Source organism: Melanotaenia boesemani, chromosome 10, assembly GCF_017639745.1.
Source record: "Melanotaenia boesemani isolate fMelBoe1 chromosome 10, fMelBoe1.pri, whole genome shotgun sequence".
In the NCBI taxonomy this organism is placed as follows: domain Eukaryota; kingdom Metazoa; phylum Chordata; class Actinopteri; order Atheriniformes; family Melanotaeniidae; genus Melanotaenia; species Melanotaenia boesemani.
The window spans coordinates 21,535,524-21,549,158 of NC_055691.1; positions in this window are offsets into that span (position 1 = coordinate 21,535,524).

The following is a 13,635-nucleotide window of genomic DNA, read 5'->3' on the forward strand; positions in this document are numbered from 1 at the left end:
CCTCTAAAAACTAGTACAGAGGAATGAAATGACAGTAAAGCTCAGGACTGAGCTGTTATTTGAGGGAAAAAAATCTTTAGACTGGATTACAAGCCTGCCATGCTGTTTTAACCAGGGCCAGTTTGACAAATGGCTTGTGAAGTTATAGTAAAGTAGATTGAGTGGATCTTTTAGTGCCCTAAAACGAGTTAATGTGAATGGAACTGCCTTTCTTTTGTACTTTGACCAAAATATGTAACATATATTTAAGACCCCAGAAAATTGTGAAAACCTGTGAAAAAAGGTCATGATATGTCTCCTTTAGCACAGAAGCATTGGGTGCTTTTCATTATGCTCACCTGTCTCTTCACTTCTTTCGCTAGCGCCTATTTCTACATGTGGATAATTAATGTGTCACGCCACTTGATAAAGGCCTTCCCCACAGGATACAGTACATGTGTGTTTTTGCTGTCTGAGCTATTCCAGAAGCTTGCCATTTCCTCATATCCTCAAGGACTGAAACATCTTTTAGAATGTTAAAAGGGGAATGATTTCCAGGTTGTGCAAGGAGAGATCAGTTAATGGCGAATACCCATACTTAAGCCTTTGCCCATGTTCCATCATTTTACCAAGCTTTCTTCAGATAAAAAGTTTGGCGTGATCCTTCCAGTGGACAAGAAACAGATGCACGTTCACATACCACAAATGCATCTGTGTTCATCCATACATCCATCAGTTATACTCATTTCATCCTGTAAAGGGTCTTTTGGGGCTGGAAACTGTCCCAGCTGACATAAGGTGTGAAGTGGGGTACACCGTGGACAGGTCACAAGTCGTGCACACCCTCACACCTGCAGGCAATTTAGAGTCACTAATTGACATAACACACATGTCTTTTGACTGTAAGAGAAAACAAGAGAAGTCCAGGCAGGGAAAGAACCTGCAGCACCTCACAGAAAAGAAAGGCCTTAGCTAATTTTACAGCATCAAGTCTGTTTATGAGAAATAAAGCCATCAACATGCACAAATTGTCAAAACTCACCCTGGGGGTAAGAGAAATATTCAAGGGACTGTAATACTGCTCTTTGGCATGCAAAATCTACAAACAGCAGATCTAATAGTACTACATTAGTAAGTTGAAGCAGCCATCAGTCTTTATTCCTCTCTCCTTCCACCTGGCTTAGATTAGCTTACATGAATACAGGATGCTATTTTCGCCACCTTCTTTGAATGGCTTGATGTCTTTTGATGTGGCTTCAAATGTGAAAAAAGATCAAGCGATCAAAAACCTACTCACGTCTCAGTGATAAAGCTGTCGGTCATGTCTGTCAGCTGAATCTGATAAAGCAGCAGAAAGGCTGCACTCTTGGTTTGGCGATAACGCTGCAGGGGTTTTGACGAGTGAGACATTTTTGATTTTTGAGGATGCTTGGGTGTGGTCTTAACTGATGAAGTCCAGGAAAAGCTATTTATACAAGATATTGCTCAGTAAAGAGGATAAGCCAAAAGGAAAGTAGTCATTTTAAAAGTTCTTTCAAGTGCATCAGTTCAATCAGCTTCATCGTTGTGAGGATGACAAGCACTGAGTCTCTCTAAAGAGAAGCCTGAGTCAAAATCAGTGCAATCATGAGGTCTTGATACTGCTTAGTAAAGAGACAGTCTTCTTTGAATAATGTTCTTTAATCATGCATTTATCCAAAAATTCACACAGTAATCTAATAAAAACTGAATAAATACTGAATCATGTTCCATCAAGTTAGTGGCATCGACCCAACAAAGAAATGAGGCCTTCAAAAGACCTATTATGTCTTATCTTAACAGACCAGAGAATCACTGAACATAGAGATTAACTTCAAATTATTTTTGAGGATGATACGGTAACTAAGAATAAGAGATCAGCCTTTTTTGTTCCACCCCAACACTTTCATGTGGGTCAAACAGCTTACAGCACACTAGCAGGGTGCTGTGCTCCTCACTGCATGGCTGTCTGTGGATGCAGAGGAGAGAAGGGGGGTTTGATTCAAAGCAGGAAGAGGGCCATTCAATGGGATTCTGTAATCCCTATGTTCCTTAACTCATTTTTTACAATTGCTAAGCAGTATCAACCTTGTGAAGCATTTAATGGAAAATTAAGTTTCTGTATTTTTCTGGTAGATAAAGTGAAATGACAGAAAGAATTTCCCAGTTTCTTTTCACAGTATGTGAACAATTGTTTGCATGAACTGATGTTGAGGACCGCCTCAGGATTGGGCTCATGTGGGCCCACACCAATGAAAATCTAAGGGTTGTGAAATGTTTTAATGTTGTTGCAGGTGGGAGTGGGTGGTGAAAAGAGTAAAGAGCAGATCCTGGTGTTTAGCTAGCTTTAGTCACAATAATTGAGCCAACAAATGAAGTTGATAAGATCAAAGCTGGACTTTACAGACCAAAAAGTGACGCTAAGTGAGACACATGCATATGCATATGCACATGCAACCATATCTATTAAAAATGGGGAATGATGGGAATAATCACAAAATTAACTGAACTATCATGTAGCAGTCCAGATAAATGTTCTGGACCGCTACATGAACTTGGTCATAACTTATGGCCTGCCCACTGGTGTGTCTTCTGTTGTTGACCTGGCTATGTCAGATTACTACTATGTGTTTTTTTGTTGTTGTTTTTTTTGTTTGTTTGTTTGTTTTTGATTTTTTGTTTTTTTTTTTTTAAGTTACCAGTTTTACCCAACAGGAGGTCCTGGTGAGAACCGTGCAGAAATTATATATAACTTCTGAGGTGGCTGCAAAATTTATTGACATTTTATGCCATACTTCTGTTTACATTTTACCTGCATCATGTGCACTGCCACTGACTCATCAGCCCCACTCAAAACAAAAACTGTAAGAGCCACCCCTGTTTCACCATGAAGAAGTGAGGAAATTAAAGGAAAAGGAATTGCAAGATAGCAAAGAGAAAATGGAGGAAAATTAAGTTACCAATTCATTTTGAATTTTTTGGGGGGAACAAGTCAAAATTTACAATAATACAGTTAAATGGGCAACTTCTCAAATCTCACTGCAGACAATAAGAACAACCTTAAATTCCTTTTAAAATCAACTGATCTTTTAATAGTTCAGAATCATTTCAGATTCTGATTCGGAAATGATTCTGAACTAGTCTGGAGTCACTGTGTAAATAAAACAAGCGCACCCTGAAGACGGTGGTGACGATTTGCTCGTTCAGCATTTATCTAGTAGGCTGGAGAATGTTTGACAGACAATTCATTCAGCAACTCAACACATAGGAAAAAATATCCAAGAGCAGATGTTTTGAGAGAGCAAAGAATGTGTCTGAGTGTGAGGGAAAGAGACCAAGCTTGAGTGCAGGACATTTGAAGCAAGAAGGGCCTTTTTGAGTGTGACAGTTTTGAGCGAGAGCAATATGATATTTGAGCATGAAAACAAGAAATCTTGATGTCAAAGTTTGCTGGTTTGGGCCATGGCTAGGGGGAGGCTCAACCAGGGGCTTTTCTGTGTGGTGTTTTCATGTTCTCCCCATTTATGCATGTGTTATCTCTGGGTACACCAATGTCCTCCCTTTGTCCAAAGACATTCACGTTTGGTTATTTGGTCACTATTAATTGTCCCATGACCTGAGTGTGAGCGTGAGTGGTTGTTTGTGTGGGCAATGAGATAGACTGGCAACCTGTCCAGGGTGTACCCTGCCTCTCCTCTGCTAATTGCTGGAACAGGCTCCAGCTTCCCGCTGACCCTGAACTGAAATAAGTAAATAAATAAATATTTAATTATCTACTCATTATTTATTTAATATTGCCTATTTATGAAGCTTTCTCCTTTCAGTTTTTTTTCTTTTTACACAAATACATTGCTTTTATGAATTTTACTTTTATATCTGTTGCTTTTATTTGTCCTTATTGTTTTTAGTTTTTTTTTTTTAACTTGTTAACAACTTGAACTCTAGTGTTCTCTTTTTGGGGCTCGTCCACACTGGGAACTTTGCATGCCTGGTTTGCAGGGTTGCTACTGCTGTGATCGCCCTTGTCTGGGTGGCCTTGTGCTCCAGCCCTACGGCCAGGGTGGTGGTCTCTCTGGTCATTGGTGGACTCTCCCCAAGAGTTCATTTTCCTATTTTTATATTTATATTTAGTTAAAGAGTCAGAAACTTGGGGTTAGAGTTTATGTTTGTGCAAAATACAACTGGGGTTAGTTGCAAGGGGGATGGTATATGTCTTGTATCATGTTCTACTGTGGACACTTTCCAGTAATGACAGCATGCCTCCCACAACTAATCTCATGCTATAGTACACATTGAAAAGGCAACTACAGCCAGTATCTGTTCCTGATTCTCAAGACATATGAAGTTCAAATTCTGAAATAAGGAAGTATGATATCCACAGACTGATGTTGTAATGCTTTAGAAGGTGGATAAATTAATAAAGAAAGATATCTTTTGGCCTAAATATAGGTGTTCATATTTTAAAGCCAATTTCATCTTGGCAACTAAAGATCCTTCAAAATGTGAATTTTCATTGAGAGATGAGTACAGACCATCAAAAGCACACCCACATGTTCATGTTGTGCCACACAGAAGTAAATAGGGTAGTTTCAAAGTGGGCTGCACCCATCACAAAGATTGTGAGAACCCCAGTAAATCATGTGGATAGAAAGAGGGAAAATGTGGCTTCAACTGCCCTGTAGTGGAATGCAGTGTTGTCTGTGATAAGAGTAATGTCTCGCTGTAAAGCCTGAACATGCCACAGGGGCAGAGGCCATGGAATCATTGCAGATCTAATGATATACTCCACTTTTACTCGTGTGCATGTCTGCCACATGAGACAGAAAGGAGGAAATGTCTGAAAAGCTCTATCATCTTTTTAGAAAAGCATTATTTGGTAACATCATTACAGCTGTAGGGAAATTTCAATTTGGGGTGCCATGTCTGTGGGTAGCTGAGTTACTACCACAAAGTTCTGAAATACAGGTCACATGATCTTAACCATGAATCACAAATTAGATACTTGCCATTTATGGTCGAAACTTACACAGGTAAAAAATTTATTAAATCCATTTTAACCTAGAAAAGCAATGGCATGAAGTAATTCAGCTTGTGTCATTTGACCTTAAAAGAATAAATTCCACCAAATATCGACAATGAAGTTTACACAAACTCTGTAGTGTTCCCAGAGGCCTTGTCGTAAATACAACAATAACTCCAAAATCAGCCTAAATGGACAGGGTTACATAGTGTTTTTCTTAAGACAACATAAAAAAGTGCACTTCAAGGTGAGGCTCTGAGAACATTTCTGTACTACAATTTGAGGTACATTTGAAGGTGTAATATTCTGTTTGGAAAAACACTTTTCAAACTGGTTACTTTCTTTTTCTTTTTTTTTTTTTGGTCTCCAAATTAGACTGTTGTGGCATGTGTTCACCTGAACGCAAAGACAGAAACACACGCACACACACACACACACACACACACGCACACACACACACACACGCACACACACCACAAAAGAACATGACCAAATATAGAAATGTCTATTGTCAAAAAGTCCCTTAAGGTTATCACACACTCTAAATGCCAAGGCAGGATTAAAATAAAACTTGTGTTTATAAATGGGGATAATGGTGCTGACAAAGCATTGTAGTCACTTTTGTATATGATCAAACTTTGAAAAAAGGAAAACAATGCAGCTTGAACAATGGTAAAATCCTCAAGTCCTTTCTTCCATACAGCTACCTTAATACTACTTAAATCAGCAGCAGTTGTTGGATTGTCTGTTAAAAAACATCTCTGCACCTCCAACTTTGAAGGGGAATGAGATGTTTTTGAGTAAACCCAAAAGTCCCTAACTTTCTTATAACATGCCAACTATTTAAACATGCTGTTGTGTGCTGTTTTTTATCTGATGCTGATAAACCGCTGTCATTGAACACTCCTCAAAATATTGCCTTTGTGGCTTTTGTGGGAACCCAGGGCCAAAATAAAGCTATCATTTACATATCCCCTGCTATTCATATCACAGTCAGCTAAAATAATGCAATGCTGATTTGTTTCTTTCTGATATACACAATGTTAGCGCTCAGGATGGGGATCAATGGTGCTCGTCCAGCTGAAAGCAATAACTCCAGTAAGAGTGGAAAACATTGTTGGGGCTGAATTATTTTGTGGCATAATCAGACCCAAAGGGAGTGTTGTTGATTGTGTCAATGCTGTTTATTCACTAACAAACACTGCTGAGTTGGAATTTTGTAAAGCAACTCAAAGATTTACGAGCACCACAGAGCTTACGCAACCATATGTAAGAGAGTGAATAAATTATTGCAAGCTGCCTGATTAGAAAGCAACTCTGGCACAATGCCACAGACTCTACACAGCTGGTGTAAGTTTACAACAAGTCCAGTGAGTAGCCTGATATTGACAATCAAAAAAATAAAACAGACAGTAGAGTCCAGAGTCTTTCCTGACCTTGTGGATTGAGACCAAGGGCCAGTGTAACGGTGGCCTGACCTTCAACACATCATATTATTACATAGAAAAGAATGTTATAATATTGGAGGATATTACACAGCCTTAAAACTTGGATACTTTGTGTAAAATAACAAGTGGCTGGGATGTAGCCTGATCTTTGATGATTGATGTGGAGAACTCAGTGTGGTTCTATGATTTCATGAACCAACATGCAGGGGCAGTTTGTATGTCCAGTGAAGTGTAATATGATTCTCCACTCAATAAAGGGTTAACGCAGAGATGGTTTTACTTTTTTTCTATAGGCCTTTTAAAATGTAATAATTCCCTTTAATACTTTGTAAAGTAGCATTACTCTTGAAAGTAAGTATAACAGTAGAATACTGAATTGTTACCTTCAAAAAGTAATTAGTTACAATACTACATTACTGGCTGAGAAAAATAACTTTTTTTTAAGATGTACTATAAAACTTTTCCCATTTTCTCAGTGAGACCCCTCCCACCCTCTGTCCCAGAAAAAACAAGTGTTGTGTAGTACATGTTTTCAGCTTGATGGCTTTGGAAATGCACATGATAGATGTCACTGTGATGTCAAACAAGTCTGGGATGCAGGGTTTTAAAGGTCAGAAAGTTACCTAAGGCATCTTTAAGGTACAGCATGTAAGAAGGACATCTAGTGGTAAAGATGGCTGACATCAAGTGGTAAAGACAGGCTTAGAAATTACTTTCTATTCCCAGCACAACTGTGAATGGATGGTGGCTGTCAGTGGCCAAAATTTTTCCAGACATAAATGTTTTTTCATCTGGAAGTAGATCTAGTGTCCGTACATGCAGTGATTACTGCACTACAGGTGACTACTGCAACTGTATTGACCTACTGTACTGTATACCTGTACTATTTTCATCTATTGTATGTGCCTTTTAAGGCGTTTCTTATCCCAAACAGTGCTGTAGCATCTATAAAACAAAGCTGGTATTTGTCATGTTCTTAAACAAAATAACGTTGTGTGCAAAGGTGAATGTAAAAGAATCAAATGCAGGCAATTTCATCTCACTGTCCCCTGTGGTAAGTCCACTGTGTAAGATCTTGGTGTGGAGTGACTTTGGATTACAGTGCTTTATAGCATCCGTCACCCATACATGTTACCTGGTTTTGCACGATGGAGCCTGTTGTAGTTCAAAATGTCTGAAATCCTATTCTCTCTTTCCTTTTGAGCAACTGTGGTGCTGTCCAGCAGTGCTGGGTCCAGCTGAGGGGGAAGGGTGGTAGTGTTGTCCACAAGCATCGGCCCATAAGGAGTTCAGCAGGGCTGTATCCACTTTGGAGAGACGCAGCTCTGTAGGCAAGGAAAACTATATATGGGCCAGCTGCCTTTTTCAGTAGGTTTTTCACAGTCTAAACTGCACGTTCCGCTTCTCCATTACTTTGCGGAATCCTTGGGCTGCTGGCGAGGTGTTGAAATCCATAAGCAGCTGCAAAGTCTGTCTAAAAAACTGTGGCCCATTGTCTCATATCAAGTCCACGGGGATGTTCAAGAAAGATTTTAGGTGGGTGATGATGTCGTTGGATCTGGTTTTGCTCAGCACGGCAATCTCAACAAACCATAGAAAGATAGTCCACAGCAAGAAGGTAAGTTTTTCCTAGCTCGAACAGATCTGTACCCACTCTTTACCACAGGCGGTCAGGAAATTCAGTTGGCACAAGTGGCTCATTGTGGTTGTGTCTCTCTTGTATGCATGTTCTGCACTTAAACACCGTTTCACTTATTTGTTGGCTTAGCCCAGGCCACCGTACTGTCTGGCAAGCTGGGGCTTTGCATTTTACAACACTCTAGTATCCTTTCATGAAGTTTTGTTAACATGTTGTTTTGCATTGCTGGAGGAATATTAATGAATCATCGATCTTTCAACTGCAAGCCATTATTTCACTGTGATTGTGGCAAAGTCAGGCCAGTAGTTTCTCATTAACAGTTCTTGTTTTGCATGGTCTGGCCAATGTTCATTGTACATGTCCATTACCCAAGCACACACACTGTCTATTTTCAACTGTTTCTTCTGAGTTTGCATATATGATGAACTGATGGGCATACTTTTAATAATACTGTCCACAGATATGTCTGTGTTCTCCATTAGTTCTTGGTCAGATTGTGTCAGTTTTGTTTCCAGCGGTGAGCAGGACAGAGTGTCTGCTGTGCAGAGCAATGTACCTGGTGCCTACTGTACCTTATATGAGAAACTCATCGCGAATCACAGGAGTGAACTCTGAAACTCAGCACTTCCCACTCATGGAGGAATTGACTTAACAACCATGGCAATGTAAAAGAAGCATGGAAGTATGAAGACGGCGACGTATGACAATGTTTGAAATGGATGTCCCTTTTTACGCATGTATTGGAGCATAAATGGGCCTTTAGAGTCTCAAAAAGAGAGACTGTGAGCAGAGCCAACGGCAATCAGGCCCTTCTCTCATGGAACCAGCACCCAGTCTGGAATGGGGAGGCAAATATCTTAAAACCTCCCTTTTTGATAAAGGTTACAGTTACGAGTATTTTTGCCATCTCTTAATTATGCTGTCATAGACTTAAACTTCCTAGCACTTTCTACTCCTTATTTTCTATATATAAATTTATTATATTATTGGCATCATTCACTTGTATTTCTCTTATTCTCTTTTAGAATGTATCCCTGGCTAAATGATGTGGTGGTTATTGATTCCTTTACCCTGTCCTCTCTACCCCCAACTGCTTGAGGCAGATGGCTGCCCTCCCTGAGCCGTTTTTTTCCTGCCAGTTAAAAGGAAGTTTTTCCTTTCCACTGTTGCCCATCGCCCTATGCATGCTCGGGACTGGGTAGGCAATAGAAGGCCTGAAGATATGATGCAATCCAATGGTCTTTCTTAGCTAGGCAACTGTGTTTTATGAATTGCCTTGTTGAACACATTTATACTGGACTAATATGAATTTGTTTTAATTGGATCACAATGAATTGGCTTGGATTGATTATGTCTGTAAAGTGCCTTGTGCTGACTGTATTATGAATTGGTACCATACAAATAAAACTGAACTGATTTTGAATTAAAATTTTGTTACATCCTGCTCTTTTAAGCAGCACTACTGAACTTTGGCAGTAAAGTGAAATACAGCTTTCAAGTGAGGCTCTGGGCAGTAACACAGAGCTGTGAAGCATGGACTCTGACAGTTAACTATAATTTTTACTCTAAGAATCCCAACTGAGGGCTGTTTGGTGGTGTGGAGGTTAGAGCTGCTGCCTCACAGCAAGAAGGCTGCTGGTTTACGCCTCTGCTGGGGGGGAGGTTTGAGCCTGGGGGGTGGTGGCCTTTCTATGTGGAAACTGTCCCTCTAAATTCTCCCTAGAAGTGAATGCGTGTGTGAATGGTTGTTTGCCTATTTCTGTGATGGACCGGTGACCTGTCCCGGGTGTACCCTGCCTTTCACCTGAAAATGCTGGGATTGGCTCCAGCTTACCCACGACCCATAGTGGACAAAGAGGTACAGATGATGATGATAATCCCAATTGGGAAATTAGGTCCTGCATTTTATCTATCTTTAGTAGATTTATAAGAGAGCAGTGGGCTGCCTTTTGTTGTCGCCCAAGGAACAGTTGGGTGACCTTACTCAGTGGCTCACAGTGGTTCACCTCTGTTGCCAGCTGGGATATTAAACCTAGGTCCTCCAAACCCAAATCCACTACTGTAACCACTAGGCTACCACTCCCCAACTAGGATACCACTCCCCAACTAGGATACCACTCCGTTTGAAAAATATAACTAAAAAAGTACAGGCATGAAAGCTAAATGAATAAAAAATCAATCATTGTACTATCAATCATGATAATAGGATGCAAGCTGCATGTTAGCATCATGTTGACTACACACAGAAACTACAGTAAAATATGTATTAATGCTAAGATGAAGTCAGTGATGACAAACGAATGGCTTTCTGTCTTTTCTGTTGAGAACTTTTCTTACTCATGATCATAAAATTTGCACGTAGAGATCACCAGAGGTAACATCACATACATGTTTGGCACTTTATCTTCTAAAAAGCCGTATTGTTTCATTCGTCAAAATACATCAACAGATGCATCTTTAAATTTGAAGTAGAGTTCTTTGCCATTTTCTTTTTTGTAGTTTTTGTGTTACCACCAAAAAATAATCTGAGTCATGTGATGTGTTTACATTGCTTTTGTAATGTGTTTCACTTAACACTGAAATACATTTTGTTGCCACATAAACTCAGAAAAAAACAGAAAGAATTAAAATTCTTAATGTATTCTGTTTCTCTTTTGCCCAAGAAGTCATTCCCCGATACTTCCAGTAGCATGTGCAACTAATTTAGTTAGTAAGACAACAGTGAGATGGTGTTGACATTGTGGAAGTTGAGGTACATTATTTAGAATCTGTGAAAAAAAAAAAAAAACAGACAAATTACATCAAAATGAAATGCACATTATGCCTGGGTGGGGGCGCTAGTAAGTTTAACTAAGTTTGGTTATGTTTTGACCACTCACTCTGCAGCTATAGATCAAAGTTTCACTCAGGTTAGGAAAGTTTTTTCCATTGCAGTGGTAGTTAAACAACATGCGTAAAAGTAATTCTTTGAACTACAACACTATAAACAGAAGGAACTGTCTCTAGAGGTCATAAGAACTGTGAAATGGCTCTTATAATAATAATAATAATAATAATAATAATAATAATAATAATAATAATAATAATAATAGAAAATTCTAAACCTAGTCCTGGGTGGAGAAAACATGGCACTGGTGTATTCTCAATTCAAAACTACTTTCACACAGAGCACACATGTTAAAGAGTTAAAATTATACCCATTCCTCTTTTCTGTTTCCAGGAATAAGGCTACAAGTTTATTTTAGAGTGAAAGAACAGATTTTCTAAAGAGATTGTGATCACAATTTTGCAGCAATCTTTTGTAAAATTGTAATGAAACAAAAATAAACATTTCTCAACCTGTGCATATATTTAGGTCAATTTACTGCCCTTAGGGTACATTAATAAAAGAATATGCAGAAAAAGAATAAGCAAAGCACAGAAAGATAGCATCATATTCGCACCACATCTGAGCAGCTCTCCATGGACTTACAGTCTCCCACTTTGGCCCACCCTGGACACTTCCTGTCGTGCCACTCCTCTCCTCTTTAGTTGTGGGGAATGCTGGCTCTTGGTGGAATCTGGCACAGTTGTACTTAGCATCAGGCAGCCTGCTTGGCTTTGGTAGAGCTTGGACAGGGCTGTCTGGAACATGGGCAGCCACTCTCTGTCTAATGACCCTCTGTCTACTGGTAATTGTTGCCTTGGCTTTTTCTCAAGCCTTTGTGCATTCCAGGAGCCAATGGTCAAGATTAGAGTTGTTCCTAACCTAGGAATACCTTAATCTTCTCTGTAATAAACAAGGCTCGATGATAGAGGCCACTTGGTTTCACTGTAGATTAAAGCCACCCTCTAAAGCTCCAGCTTCTTTATTTGTATCTAATATTGTGCCTTTAGCCCAGCATGAAAGCTAGAATTTAAGATTAACTTGCTTGAAATGATCAGTAATGGAATCTCACCTGGATCTTGGACATATTAGCACTATCTGCTTGACACTCATGAACGTATGACCAATGATGGATTCACAGAATTCCCCTCTTTGACAAGATGAATGGAGGTATTCTTTACATCATCTGAGAAATAGTTGAATCATCTTGTGAGTGGGATTAAAGATAGACCAAGGCAACATCATAAGAACTTAAGCAAGCCACTTAGTCATTCCTCAGATCCTACTGATACTTGAATGGATAAGGCACAGGGATATAACACAAAGGTATATAGGCAGTGAAAAAAGGCAGATAAGACAATTTCTCACTATTTTATTTAGCATAAATAAATAATGTTATGATCATTCCATGAGAGGAATTTATGATTGTAAGTAAGAAACTCCAGTGATCTCCTAAAATCACTTTTAAATATTCAATAAAATTAAAACTTTGATTGATTTAAAAGGTTAAAAATAAAAGAAAACTGATTTATGATCATTCTTCCAGCCAATAAACAAATCTGTATTTTTAATTCTGAAGTTGGTAATATTTAGCAAAGGGTTACCTGAAAATGTTTAAAATGAAAAGTTTGCAGTACAGTCCCAAAAGCCCTTGGAAAAAAATTCCATTTTTTAAATATAACTTATCTAAACTAAACTCCTCACACAATTTGTCTTCAAGTTTAGAATTCATTTCTGTTTTCGATTTGGTGCGCCACTACTTAAAGCACATGGAGGATGGACAAGTCCACCATTGCAAATAAGTGATATGTACAAAGGGTACCATCTTGTACATTGTTGACTCTTTTGTATGTGGAAAATACATCTGCTGCCTTATTAGAACAAGATGATGTACTTCAAGTCATCACCAATTAAAACGATTCTCAAAAAGTAGTGCTGACACAACATTTACCCAAACCTGTTCATATATACTAAGCAGTTTAAAAATGTTTCCCTGCACTTGATTATCATTTCTGAACCAACTCAACAATATTTCCATGTCCTTGAAGCCACAACACTTTTTTTCCACAATAAGCTGACATGGTTTTCCTTTTCACCAGTGTAAACATGTTATTGTGGCAGGCATAGCATCAGCAAACACATGCTCTCTCACTGGAGATCCAATTTGATTGACAGCAGTAGTGTGGGCACAGGCGCCAATTTACAACTCTGAATGTCACTTCAAATATGTTGTTGGAGTATTCTTGGTGTCACCAGAGAGTTTCTCTGTGGTAGATGTGGTTGTTAACTCACAAACCAAATGCTGCTATTGTTTGGCAATTGCAAACATGATTTTTGATCTTTACATTCTATGGCACACTATCGCTAGTAAAAGCTGTCATTCAGGTTCTAAAACCTCTTGTTTCTTGTCTTCAGTAGAGAGAATGAGACAAAATAGCTATAGCAAATAGAAAAATGGTGTTGCAGATAGATGTAGATTACAAGATATACAGCAAATGCACATATTTAGACATTCTGTAGACAGTATATGTCTCCATACCAGTCATAGCACCTGTTTTCACTTACAACATACCAGTCTCCAATTACTAAAGCCAATAAACAAGTCGAGTGAAACTTTGTACTGTAAAAGTGAGAACAGTCATTGTGCAGTTTTCTCTTTTAGTGT